General features: G+C 41.8%; 1 protein-coding gene across 1 annotated transcript in view; it reads right to left on the bottom strand.

Annotated features, from left to right (window-relative positions):
- The window catches only part of Wdfy3 (WD repeat and FYVE domain containing 3), a 265,342-nt gene extending 261,143 nt beyond the window's left edge, over window positions 1-4,199 (bottom strand). Inside the window, exon 1 of the mRNA XM_042668429.1 lies at window positions 4,183-4,199. The gene's annotated coding sequence lies outside the window, so the exon portion shown is untranslated. The remainder of the gene's footprint in view (window positions 1-4,182) is intronic.
- Window positions 4,200-14,340: the final 10,141 nt, after the last annotated feature.

The raw sequence follows: 14,340 nt of genomic DNA on the forward strand, positions 1-14,340 counted from the left end.
TAATTCAACTCCTAGCCCACATTAGAAGCATAAAGATTTCAAAACTAAAGCCAGGTTTGGAGGTATAACATCTGGAGTCCCAGCACTCAGGAGGCTAAGACAGGAGGATCTCAAATATAGGGACTATAATGGCAAGACCTTGTCTTAAAAGTAGGAAGGGGAAAAAAAAGGGAGCAAGGGAGGGAGGAAAGGATGGAAAAGAGAAAAAAGAGAAGGAAGAAAATGAAAGAAAGAGAAAAGGAGAGGAAGAAGAGGTAAGTTTCAATATTATGGTTTTAGGAAGTGTGGAAAACAAACTAATAGACCTTGAGATTTGAAGAGGAAAAAACAACAACAGTCCAATGTTGGTGTAAGAGCGCAAATAACTATTGGAAAAATGCTTTATGAACAATTTAGACTTTTCTTGTTGTTATTTTCAGTTTTTGTTTTGGCACAGGGTCTCAATATTATCACCCAGGCTAGCCTGGAACTGCAATCCTCCTGCCTCAGCGTCCAGGATGCTGTGCTTACAGAAATAGCACACCATACTTGGCTTGAAAAAATTGTATCCTATATAAAAAATATATACTACATATAATAACAAATGGGTAAATTTTTATTAATTGACAACATCAAGTAGTATCAAGTCAAGACAAGGATTCAGGGAACTGGAACTCTCATATATTGCTGTTACATATGCAATACAGTACAGTGTGGCCACTGTGGAAAATAGTTTAGCAATTCAATAAAAGGTAGACACTGATAAACATCTCATAGGACCCAATAATCCCACAGATAGGTATTAACTCAAGAAACCTAAAAACTTCCTCATATAGATGTGAATGCAGAATTTGGAGTGGTTTCATTCACTGTTGTTCCAAACTGAGAACAACTCAAATATCCATTACTTTCTGATGGAAAAACTGCTACCTTGACACAAAGGGATACTACTCAAAAACAAGGAAATAAACTCAATGGTATACTGGAGCTGGCTGGCACAGCTCATGAGAACCTATTGTTTTCAGAATTTCTGTTAGCTGGTTTAGGGAGCTTCAAACACAGGCCACAAGAAGAGTATTAGTTCTCCAACATTTAGTAAATGCTACTAATCAGGGAATTTCTATGGAGACTGGAGGCAGGTTGTTAAAAACTTCCAGTCCATCACTGAACAAATTACTGTTACATGTAACAACTTAAATATCAAAAAATACTATACTGAAAAAGTGAAGAACTCAAAAGGCAACATACTCTATGAATCCATTTATAAGCTATTCTAGGAAAGACAAAACTGTTACACTTCAGTTAAATGAATGGCTGTAGGGAAGAGAATTGACTACAAAGGGGTATGACAGAACTTTTTAAGTTAACAGAAATGTTCTATGTCTTCAGATTAACCAACTTTACACCTTTGCAAAACTTTTAGTGAATGTAAATTGTACTTCATAAACAACTTAAAAAATTAAAATAGATGTCATTAATGTCTCAAGTATTTTATGGATGATAAATGTATGGAGAGGGGGGACTAGTACTTAGAAATCTAGGAAAGTAGATTTTTGTGTAACATTAATAGAAATAAATACTTAAAATGTTAAAAAGTAAATTTGTAGGGCTGGGAAGGTGGCTCAGTGGTAGAGCGCTTGCCATGCATGCCTGAGGCCCTGGGTTCGATTCCTCAGCACCACATAAGAAAAAAGAAAAAAGCCAGAAGTGGTGCTGTGGCTAAAGTGGTAGAGCGCTAGCCCCACGACCGGGCCCCAAAAAAAAAAAAAAGTAAATTTGTAATCACAGAACAAAAATCAGAGACTGAATGATCTTGCCAAGGTTCCTGTAGAAATGGCCCTATAGGTTTGATTTCAGACCAATATTATTAATACAAATAGAAATCAGTATCACTAAGATCTCTCTCTACAGTATCACTGAGATCTCTCTCTACACAGAATATATGGCTCAAAAGAAAAACACAATAGTGTTATTACATTCTCACATACACTGTTCATTTCTAATCAATGTCCTAAAATATAAATTACTAATTTTAACATCAATCTAACACTGCTACAGATTCAGTTTTAGGAGTACTGCTCTGAGTTTAGACATTCTGGGTTTAAACTTTGGTCAAACAATGTCAATGTGACTTTGAAATAGCCTCTCTAAGTATCTACTTCCCCACTTGTAAAATGGGGTTAACATTTTCCTGAGGATTGAATCTGAACACATGAGAAACTATATCTATATGGTAATCTCTCAACCACAGACATTGCCCAGACATAATTTTGAAGTACATACATTATCTAAACTAATCCTAAGAAATTCAACTTTCCAAATATATGTTGTTGCTGTTTGTTTTGAGACAGGATTTCACTATGCAGCCCAAAATGGCCCACAACTTCTGGCCTCAGTGTCCTAGGTACTAGAATAATAAAGTATGACCACCACACCCAGCTAGAAAATTATTTAATTATATGTCCAGTGTCCATAATCTTTAGTGGAGATAAAGCCTTTACAGAATGTGATGATTACATGGAGTCTTCATCCAGAACAAAACAAGAACAACAAAAACCAATATAAGCTACAGTCTCCCTTTCTGCAGATCACCTCGTGTAAACTCTTACATCTGCAAAGTTGAGTGATGAAACTTACACATCTTCAACATAGAAGATTCAACTAATACTGAAATATTACCTTGCCATTTTTTTTCAGATTTTGAGAGTAAGACCAGAACATCATGTTTTCTCCTTTTTGCAGAAATTCCACGAAGCATACTGTCACATGAATGGATCCACTCAAGGAAAGAAATTTACATTAAAAGACTATTCTCTCTAGTTGCTTGACACAAAATGGTTCAACCTGTAATTCAGAAGCTCAAATACTGATGTTCAAGTATCATGAATCTTCAACCTATGGCAGTATAGATTTTAAAGTATAAAAACATGCCCAGCTAATCCTCATAGAGTCCCAGGCTCCAAGTTTTATTTTTCTTTCAAAAGTGATATTTATTTTTTACTAGACATATGCACTTATACCACATCTAGTTTTTTGTTTGTTTTTTGTTTTTGGTAAAGCAGCACATTCCTGATGGTGAAAATTAATTGTTCTAAATCTGCAACAAATATACACCAACTTGGAAATATTCCATCTCAATGCAAAAGGTTTAGTTTTCCTTTCTTATTTGGCTTTTAGACTACATAACAACCAGTGGACACTCACCAATGCCTCCTCTTTTGAGAACACAAATAGTTTTTGCTATGCATCAGCACCATCCCCCACTCCAATGCGCACACACACACACACACACACACACACACACATATTTTTAAGGTGCTGGAAGCCCGTGACAGGGTTTACATGCATAGTAAACAACTGTTAGTCTTTGCTTTTATCAGATTATTTCTGTGAAAGAAGATCTAATATTCCAGAGCTCAGAATTAAATGGTCAATCATCAATGGCTGGCAGCACCCGGGGCTCACACACACTGGCCAGATGGCTTTAGCAGGAAAGGTCACGCTGCAGCTTTCCAAAAGCCGCCCCCCCCCCCCTCCCCGCCATCACCGTGAACACCAGCGATGCTACCACATCCCGGGTACCGAGAGCCCGAGCATCCCACGGAGCAGGGTTTCCAGGGCAGGGCGCAGGGGGGGCTGAGCCAGGAGAGGCCCGCAGCCCTGGAGACGGCGCCCGGGGGACGGAGGCCTCTCCGGGCTGCGCCAGGGCGCGCGGGGGAGGGGGGGGAGGAAGGGGGCTCCGGGAATCGGACCGCGGGGCGGGCCTGAGCGTGGAGACCCGCGGGACCCCCCTGACCCGCCCGCCCCGCGCCGCCAGGTTACGCCCCCGCTGCTCGTTACAGGCCACATCCAAGCCAGCGCCCCCCTCCACGCCCCGGGTACCCCGACAACGCGCTCAGGCTCCGCCGCCCCACCCCACCCCCCCCACCCCGTGACCACGACCCCGACCCGACCCGGACGGCGCCCTCTCCGGGCCGCAGCCGGAACCTGCGGGCCCAGGCGCGGGCCGAGGGGTCGCGCGGTCCCCGGGGAAGAGACAGCTGGGCCGCGGCCTGGTCCCCACGGGGCCCGCGGGCGGGCAGCGCCTCCGCCCCGCACGTCCGGAACAAAGCGGCCCGGACGCGCGGGCCCCGGGCAGCGCCGCCTCCCGGGGCGCGGGTCGGGGGGCGCGGGGAGACGGGCGGGCGGGCGAGGGACACTCACCGGGGAGAGAGAGGGCCCCGGGGGCTCCGCGGAGGGGAGCGGCGGGGGACGCGGCCGCGGGCCCGGAGCGGACCCTGCGGGCGCGAGGTGCGTGCGGGAGCCGGGTCCGCCCGAGCGGGCAGCGACGCTAGGCGGCCGGGGCAGCGACGCCGCCGCCTCTGCCTTCTCGGGTCCCGGTCCTCGTTCCGCCGCGGCGTCGTCGTCCGCGCTGCGTCCCCGCCGCCGCCGCCGCCGCCGCCGCCTCAGCCTCGGCGCTCGTCCCGCTTCTCCTCTCCATCAAGGCCGGGCCGAGCCGTGAGGACCATGCTGGAAAGTGAGGGGTTGTTGCCGTTCCCCGCAGCTGTTGGTGGCCATCTTTAATCCTCCTCCTCCTCCTCCTCCTCCAACCCGGCTCTCTCCTCCTCCCTCCGGCTGGCTGGCTGGCCGACGCTGGATCCTCCTCTTTCCCCTCCTGCTCCTCCTACTGAGTCGGCCGCAGAAATCGCCGCCGCCTGGCCTCCCCCTCCCGGCCTTTTCCTTCCTCTTTCCCGACTTCCTCCCCGGCTCCGCTTCCCGCTGCCCCGCACGCCCCGCGCTCCCCGCCTTCCCCGCCTTCCCCGCCGCCGTGCGCCCCCCTCCGCCGGGCAGCGGGCGACGGGGGCTTAGGCGGCCTTCGCTGGAGTTGGGGCCCCGTCTTCCCTACCCCCGCCCCTTCCCGCCGCACACAGCCCGCATCCCACCACCCGATCTCACCCCACGTCCCCCCCCTCCTCCCGCGGGCCTGACTCCCCTCCCTACTTCCACCTGCTCCTGGGAAAGGAGCCGCAGGGGGGTCCGTACCCCTCCACCCCGCACCCCCCCACCCAATCCTGCAGGATGCTTCGCGGTCACCCAGCAACGCGAAAACGCACCCCAGCGCTCGTTTTTACTCCAGCTAGAGTACAAAGGGGCTGCCCACGCCAGCTAGGGAGGCTGCTGAGCAGCTTTGAAACTCCGGCGCCGGCTCCCGTCATTCCCCGACCCCTTCCCCACCCGTCTGAGAAGAGCACCCCGCCCTGGACCAGCTCCAGCCCAGCCCCGGTGACCTTGAGTCCAGCGGCTGAGATTTTAGGTTTGCTCCTAGAAAAAAAAGGGGGGGGGGCATTATGTCTATTCGCCCTCCTACAAGCATTGTCACCGGTGCTTTGGGAAACCTAGCATTGGCAAGCGATCATCCCATTTTGGCCCTCTGGGTGTCCAGTCAATCCAGCTGACCATTTGGGTCACGCTTCTGCTCTGGCCACAGGGACAAACTGAGTCAGCAGTTGTGAGCCGACTCCCTTGAACAGCTCAGAGTAGGGAAGTGGGAACGCCAGAGCTCTAAAGTCAAACTTGGTTTTTCCTAACTCTGCAGTCGACAGCAGTTTCAGGATTTCCTTCTCTTAGAGATGAAGAACTTGGGACTTTTGTCCTTTTCCTTCTTTTTAGCCCGTCTCTGCCTGGAGAACTTGGACCCATTTGTAATGATTTACTCCCTGATTGCAGCAATCCCAGGGACGTTTGGGACCCCCTGCTGTGAAGAGCGCCCAGCCTTAGGAGAAGATCACAAGTTGTGTTCAAAGGTTATTCCCTTTAAGAGACAAATATAGAGAGAAGTGTCTTAAAATGTAGACTTCTCTCAAATGACTAATATCCTGAAAGTTCAAATCTAAGGTTCTGCAAATCTTAAAATTTTAGGTGTGACAAAGCTCTGAAAAGAATATGCCATGCAGACATAAAAATATTTTTAATAAAACCGATATCCACCTGAGGGGAAGCAGGATTCTAATCTGTTTCTTTGATCCTCACAAAGTCACTTGAGCCCAGTTTGATTCAAAATTTCAGTTGCCATTTTTTAATTCTAGTAAATCTTCTGTTGGAGATCACCAACTTGCACCATTATCTAAATATTCTTTTAAAGGCCAAGTAAAGTCTTTGAGATAACATTATGTGATACAGTTTGAAATAAATGATCTTTTTTTTTAAGTCCCCACATTTATGTGTGAGGGGTGTGTGCTCCATAGTTTTTGTCATTGTCCTTTCCTTTTTGGATTTAAGCCTATCATCAAGAAGTAACATTAATACAAAATCCTTGGCTCTTTAAGAATCCACTCACAAAACTTTATGCTAGAGAAAAGACGAAATATTGGATGACATGAATGCATTGGATGACATGAATGCACAAAGTGAAAAAAAGTCAGTTGACTTCTTTTAAGCATTGAAATCACTATGCATTTTAAAACTGAAGATTTCCCATTAAATACGAGGTTTCATGACTCATTGAAGTTTTTCTTTACAACGAAAGAAGAAAAATTGTTTTGAAATTCATCATTAATACTTTATAACAGTAGGCAAACACAACTGTTTTCTTGTGCTATCTCCCAAACACTCTCACAAAGATATTTTCAGAGTTGCACACAAAAATGCAGCAAGCTTTTCCCATTTTTACTGAAGCCACAGAAACATAAGCACTGTAATCATGGATAGAACCCAAAGAAACCAAACCTTTCCTATTTGCTCCTTTTTCTTTCCAGCTATGCTTCTGATCTTTATTCTTAATCATCCTTACCTTCTTTGGTCTTTGTTGCCAGCTAGATGTAGTTTCTCGGTCATCTTAGGTATACTTTTTTTTTTTTAATGTTCATATCAGGCTGTCTCGCAACATGGTTATTGTTTCATATGTATTCTCTGTGAGATGAACTCAGGGTCTTCTATAAAACAAAAGAATTGTGTTAAAGTGAGAGAAACCCTTTGTGCAGAGGCCAGATGGAAGGAGCTCTAGGCATGTGCAGCCAACTCCTTTGGGAATAAAGGAACAAGAAAGAAGGACTATTTCTAAACAATTCTGCACTGGGAGTCTGATTCCCCCATTGAATAAGACAATTGTGGACAGTAATAATCCAGAGAATATCCTGACAACAATCAAAACCCATATTGACTTTTTTTTAAACATGATTTGAAATTCTATGAATGTGAGTAGGGAAATATAATTTTAAATGAAAGAAGGTGGAGAAATAGAAGAGGTTCAGGAAAAATACCTGAAAGGAAGAGGAAGAAACTGACAAAACAGATAAAATTTTGGAGATTGTTAGGATAAGTATGTGTTACAGTTGTTGCTATTTCAACGATTATATCCTTCATATTTGTGTTCCAGACTAAATCAGTTTACATTTAGGCAGTTGGGATTACCACCCCAGATATAGGCACATAAATTCTAGAATTATAAGATATTGCCATAACATAAAGTATTATATGATGACACAGAAATTATTTTAAACGAAGCTTTGCCTGACACATTTAAAAGTCACTTATGTACACCATTATTAAAACATATTTCTATTCCAGGCCATTAGGTACAACAATGGAATTACCATATTGTTATTCCTTGTTTGAAAGAACCAGATGCAGGGCAAGCAAATGAAGTTTCTAGGGATCACTGGAGCTAAGCATTTACAAAAACCATATTCTAGACCTAAGCTAATCTTGAGGAAATGTACAGGTCTATTCTCATAATATCTATTCATAAAACACATTTAATATTTGCATTACACAGCTTCCTCTGATGGACTGTCTAAAATACCAAGTGAATGACGACAAGCTGTGTTTCTCTGCAATGATTAAAATTTAGTATCATTCTTCACTCCTCAATTTGGACAACTCCTTATAATTAACTGTCCCCAACACAGTAATATTTAGAGTCATTACTATTGGGGAGAGATGCATTTAGAAAGTTCCAGTTAGAGGCATTTTCTGTTGTTTCTTATAAATGCATTCAAATGAGGTATTGGAGCGTGTATTTTGTTTGGAGGGTGTGGAGCTTGGGCGTTGTTTATACTTATGCTTCAGTAAGACATGATAACGCTATTTTAATCTTCTGAGTAACATGACCAACTAGGAAATGGAACAATAACAGCTTTACCATGCTTCTTTTCATGATTTCAGAATGTAAAAAAGGATATGTTAAAGGTTTCCTTGTTAATGAACTGTATTCCTACATAAGATGAAGTCTTGTAAGAGTATAGACTTAAAATCAGTATCTTTATGATGTTTTTTACAAGTTAAATAAGTGTACTATATTTTGAAAACAATTTTGAAAAAATCCCATATCTCACTAAAGATCACTAAAACATCATGTGTAGAAATGGGAATAAAAATCCAAGTCTCCTGACTCAGTGTCAAGTCAAAAAAGGGTCTTCTTACTGTTAAGAAAGGGGGGGAAGTTCAAACTTTTGCCAATTCCAGGGTTTGAATTCAGGGCCTTGTGCTTGCTCAGCTGGTGTTCACCCACTTGAGCCACTCCCTAGCCCTTCTTTCTGCTGTTATAATGGAGATGGAGTCTAACAGATTTTTCTTCCCTGAGCTCCCCTAGAAGTGTGATCCTACAGATTTCAGCCTCCTGAGTAGCTGGCATTATAAGAGTGAGCTTTTGGTACCAGCCCTTGAGTCAATGAAACTGCACTGCATTGTACTGTACTAGTTTAAATACAATTTAAACTTCATTTTCAGAATAACCAGTATGACCCTATATAGAAATAAAATTAAGGAATTAAGTAAAATAAGCTGGATTATCTTGTTTGTTAAAATAAGATAATAGTTTGCAATAAAAACGAGCAAATTTTAAAAAGAGCTTAAGGAAGTTTAAGTTGACAAAATTGTACAAATTAATTTTTTTTGTCAGTCCTGGGGCTTGAACTCACGGCCTGGGAACTGTCCCTGAGCTTTTTTGCTCAAAGTTAAGCACTCTACCACTTTGAGCCACAGCTCCACTTTCAGTTTCTAGGTGGGTTAATTGGAGATAAGTGTCTCAAGGCCTTTCTTGACTGAGCTGGCTTTGAACCATGATCCTCAGATCTCAGCCTCTTGAGTAGCTAGGATTACAGGCATGAGCCACTAGTACCAGGATATGAATTAATTTTAAGTTACAAGAGCACCTACAAAATTTATGAATCAAAAATATAAGATTAATCACAAAAATACTGTTTCTTAGGTTGAGGGAAGGACTCAGGACTAGAAACCTTTATTACCTAAACAAGGTAAAATACTGCCATCTGCTGACCAGAAAGAGAAAATTAGTCTAACATCTGTAAACAAGCAAAACTTAACTTATTCTGTGTTTCTTTAAATTATACTAACAAAGTTCTACAGTAGGTAGTGTAACAATCAGTCTTCTACATGAAAAGCTAGGACAATATGATATGTGGTTGTAATTGTTGTCATGTTTTGAAAACAGGTAACAATTACAATGCACTACATCGGTAATTAACCATATGGTTCAAACCATATTCAATTTGATGACTAAGATGAAACAAAATTATTCTTTGAAAATTTCAAATTTAGTACAATTTTTAATGGATACTTTTGTTGATAAGCGCATGAAAATTAATTTAGAAAATAGAAAAAGATGAAGTTTGATTCATAACTTCACTTCATTCTTTACCAGTTGAATGATTGCTTTGCCAGAGATGATTCCCTAGAGGTGATATTACTGAGACCTAGTGTCTGTTCTCATGGAGGACATAATCAAGGAAGAGAAAAAGATACAAAGCATAAACTATTGTGTGAAGAGCTAAGGGCATTTATAAGATGGCACAGGAACACTCCATTCTGTCCTGATGATACAACCAGTATCAACACATACATATTAAAGTTCGGTAAATACTTGCTGCCATTCTCCATTAGTGTAAACAATCTTCAGATTTGTCCTTGAACTGTCTTTAGCTTTCTCCTTGAGTATTGTTCTTGTTCTCAGAAACCACAGAAAGCAGCATGCAGAGTGCTTCAATGTCTCGCATTCCCTGCATCAAATCTATTACCACATACTCTCATTTTTAGTTCCTAGATACCTCTGAAGCATGAATATTTATTTCTATTTTCTGAAACTCCTCCATTTGCCTTTCACAAAGGCAGTAATTTCTTAAATCATTCTGATACAGGAATTCACCATGGTTCTCAGGGGCTAGAAGATTTGGTCAATCACCTTGCCTCTTTAACATTTGGAACCATGATTTTTTTTTTTTTTAGTTCTTTCTGTTTTACTGTCACTCTGGCTTGTTTTCAGATTTTCTTACTTGGCATGCTTCCTCTCTTACAGAATCTTTGTATTTTACCTATTTTAACAACATCTCTACTTAACTACCTAAATTAGAAATCCCATCCTTATATTTCTACTATAACTACTCAATCTTCCCTCACAGCATTCTTCCTGGATGTAATTTGATACTTTTATTATCTGACTTGCATTTGTAAATTCAATAAAGACAATGGATGTGTCTGTTCACTTTTCTTTCAGTTTTGGTAATATCACTTTCCATGATGAAAATCTTCAACTCCTAGAAGAAAATAGGGGCCAGACATCAGTGGTTCATGCCTATAATCCTAGCTACTCAGGTGGCTAAGATGTAAGCATTGTGATTCAAAACCAGCTCAGGCAGGAGAGTCTATGAGATTCTTATCTTCAATTAAACACCAAAAAAGCCAAAAATGGAGCTAATCTTGAGCAAAGAAACTCAGGGACAGCTTCCAGGCCCTGAGTTCAAGCCCCTGATACCCTAGTGCTGAGATGTTCTATGGTAGAGTGCTAACCTTGAGCAAAGAAACTCGGACAGCTTCCAGGCCCTGAGTTCAAGCCCCTGATACCCTAGTGCTGAGATTCAGGTATGTGCCACCACTACTGGCTAAAGTTCTTTATTTTCAAGATTTTTTAGCAGCTTACAATGAAGTAGTCACCAGTAAATGAGATGTTATCTTTTGCCTTGTCAAGAAATGAACTCTTCCATATCAAAGTTGAGATTATATAAAATCAACTAACCATCAGACAAATCATTTTTCTTTAAGTACCACGGAGTCTAATTTGATGACTTACTGTGACTGCTAATTTTATGTGTCCAGGTGACTAGGTCACAAGGAACCCAGCCAGGTATTTGGTTAAACACAATTCTGGTATGTCTGTGAGATATTTCTGGATGTGGATGACATTTGACTCTGTAGTGTGCAGAGCCTTCCACAGTGCAAATGGCCTTCATCAGTTGAAGGCCCTAAAATAACAAAAAGGTAAAGCAAGAAAGAATTTGTTTTCTCTACCTGTGCTTCACTTGAGAGGTAAGTCTTCTGCTTTCAGACTTGGACTGAAACTCTACCATTGACCATCCTTGATCTTCAGCTTGCCAGAAGCTTACCTTGGGATTACGTAGCTTCTATAGAAATGGAACACGATGCCTACAACAATTATCCCTCTTTCTCTCATATTTCTCTTTTCTCTCTCTCTCTTTTCTCTCTATCTCTCTTTTCTCTCTCACTCTTAATTCCTCTCTGCCCTCTTTTTTCTCTGTCTATCTATATCTTTGACTTTATCCCTGCTATTCTCTAACTGAATCTGTCTCTGTTTCTCTTTCTCTAATATTTCTCTGGTGAACTCAGCTTACCAAACACTATGATAATTAACACTGACAATAACTGCATACATTTGTATAATTTAAATTTAAGTATGATAATTGATTTTGGTTTTAAATTCCAAGCAATTTTATCTTGCATATCTTTACATTTATAAAGCAAGAATATGCACTTAATATGCACCCCCTCCCACAATCCTTAATTCTTTAAATATTTCCAAGTCCTTCCATTGTTCCAGGGTTACTTGTGGTAGGGCAAGGCTAAAGTCTCTCAACCTCTGTTTTTAATCATAAACTTTCCGAAGACATGTTTCATTTATAAGCTATGTATTCACTCAAACGTTTGGTTGTTTTAGTCTGTTCTCTTTTACTTCTGAGATTCTCCTTCTGGACTCTTATTCATGATCCTCCTGCTCTGCTTCCTTTGTGCTATGATTAAAACGTGCACCATCATATCTAACTTCAAATACTGATACTTCAATTATATGTTACTGGTTTCCAAATTTCGTGTTCTGTTGTATCTCTTACCATTGTGTGTGTGTGTGTGTGTGTGTGTGTGTATGTGAGTGTGTGCTCGCACGTGCCAGCCCTGGGTCTTGAACTCAGGGGCTGGATACTGACCCTCAGCATTTGTGCCCAAGGCTAGTACTCTTATCACTTGAGCCACAGCTCCACTTCCAGCTTTTTTGGTAGCTAATTGGAGAGTCTAATGGGCTTTCTTAGCTGGGCTGGCTTTGAAGCACTTTCCTCAGATCTATAGGCTTAAATCACTGCACCCTGCTTCTTACCATTCTTTAATGCAATATTTCCATTGTTACTAGAGGCCCTGTATGTAATAGGGCCACACCGATTCTTCCATTCTTCCATATTCCTTGCTTCCCTCATTTATCTGACACTGCTTCTGGTTCTTCAGCACATGACACTTCTCACTACCTCCTTTACCTGATCTTTTTTCTTTGTCTGACCCTTAGTTTTGATGACACCCTTACGCTACTGCTGTTTTCAGTAATTCTAATGAATTCAGTACTATGCCTGATGACATAAATCAATAACTCCTACTGAGATTTTATTCCATACTTAAAGCCTCCTATCTTGTTGCTTCGCTTGTCATGTTTGTCTTCATTTAACCTGCTGTATGAATGAAAGTGCCAGCATAAACAGAGCAACATTTGTGACATAGAGTGTACATTGTTTATAAACATTGGCTCCTGATCCTTGTGGGACAATTGTTCTTCTTTGCCTTATTACCAACAGGCTTTACCATGTGACTTGTTCTGACTAATAAAATGACTGTCATTTCCCAGCAGACATTTAAGAAGTAAAGCATAATACGCTATGCTTATTTTGCCCTGTGTTAGGACAACGTAGCAATATTCTAAATTCCCTGTCAGTTTAGGTGCAGGCTTGAATGTGATGTGGAACTATAGCCAACCTTCAAAGATAGTAGAATTACTCAAAGTACAGATATAGAATTATAATGATGTCCACATTGCAGTTTTGTTAATGAAGCCCATCCTAGGTCTTGCTGACTGATCTATGGCTGAAAAAAGTCTAAGTGATCAAATTCTGTATCTTCAACATAATGTTTGAAGGTCGACAAAAAGAGATTCTCAGATATATAAATGATTTTCAGACAACTTTGTATGTTTTTAGTCCCTTAAATATAGAGAAATATGAGACAATATTGATATGATAGCAATTTGGATCTAAATCCCATATTAATAGAACCGAAAGTGGGAAAAAGAGCAAAGTTAACCAAATTCATTGTACAAACAGAATTCAAAAGATAACATTGTACTCTCCACTCTATTACAGAAGTAGAGGTTAAATAATTGTGCTAAAATTCTTTTTTTTTTTTTTTTTGTCGGTCGTGGGGCTTGAACTCTGGGCCTGGGCGCTATCTCTCAGCTCTTCAGCTCAAGGCGAGCGCTCTACCACTCGAGCTACAGCGCCACTTCTGGTTTTCTGGTGGTTTATTGGAGATAGGAGTCTCACGGTCTCTCCTGCCCGGGCTGGCTTTGAACCGCGATCCTCAGATCTCAGCCTCCTGAGTAGCTAGGATTACAGGCGTGAGCCACCAGCACCTGGCTGTGCTAAAATTCTTAAAGATAGTACACTAGAGGCTTTTACTTAATGAAGCAACGTAATGACATTTTATAATTATAATCTTCTACTTGGAACCTACTCATAATGGAAAATAGTTGAAAGATAATTTAGGAGAAACACATTACCACGAGTTAAACTCCATCTTCTGTGAAACAAGGAGAAGGCACAAGCTGCAGTTATGAAATAGGAAGCAGATTTCCCAAGCAACACAGTGTCATGGAAAGCCAGGTACTGGTGGCTCTCACCTATAATCCTAGCTAGTCAGGAAGCTAGAGTCTGAGATTTTGGTTCAGAGCCAGGACAGGGAGCAAAGCCAGAAGTGCTGTGGCTCAAACTGTAGAACACTAGCCTTGAGTATAAAGAGGCTCAGTGACAGCACCAAGGCCCTGAGTTCAAGCCCCAGGACTGGCAAAAAAAAAGAAAAAAAAAAAACCCTGCACTTAAAGAAGAGGATGGGTGCTGAGAGCCAAACTATGCCTTTTCTGATTTTGAGCAAAACACAGGTCCTGAAAAATGGTGATTAGAATAATAAAGACTGGTCCTGGAGGTGCCACAGAAGTAGAGTGTCCCGTTTAAAGAGGAAGTGAACTATAGAAGAACCAGGTCAGCATGGGCAATAAGGCTGCCAGAAATAAGGAGAGGTTAGGAAAAGAAGAGAGAAGGTGAC

Source organism: Dipodomys spectabilis, unplaced genomic scaffold, assembly GCF_019054845.1.
Source record: "Dipodomys spectabilis isolate Male_0828 unplaced genomic scaffold, ASM1905484v1 ptg000436l, whole genome shotgun sequence".
Lineage (NCBI taxonomy): Eukaryota > Metazoa > Chordata > Mammalia > Rodentia > Heteromyidae > Dipodomys > Dipodomys spectabilis.